Genomic DNA, 321 nt, shown 5'->3' on the forward strand with positions numbered 1-321 from the left:
ACCTATAGAGGTGGGGCTGACAAAGAGAGTAAAGAGGCCTATCTAGAGGTCTTGGAGGGCCTCCTATGACATCAGGGGTTGGATGTAGCTTGCTGTGGGGGAAAGGACACTGATAGAAGAGGCCCAAGGGAATTTTTTCTTTTTGTTTTTGTATTTTGGTTATTCTTTATTTCTTATTTTTCAGTTCAGTTTAGTTCAGTCACTCTGTCATGGCCAACTCTTTGTGATCCCGTGGACTGCAGCATGCCAGGCTTCCCTGTCCATCACCAATGCCTGGAGCCTACTCAAACTAATGTCTGTCATGTCGGTGATGCCATTCAA

This window comes from Bison bison, unplaced genomic scaffold (genome assembly GCF_000754665.1).
Source record: "Bison bison bison isolate TAMUID 2011002044 unplaced genomic scaffold, Bison_UMD1.0 scf7180017863269, whole genome shotgun sequence".
NCBI lineage: Eukaryota > Metazoa > Chordata > Mammalia > Artiodactyla > Bovidae > Bison > Bison bison.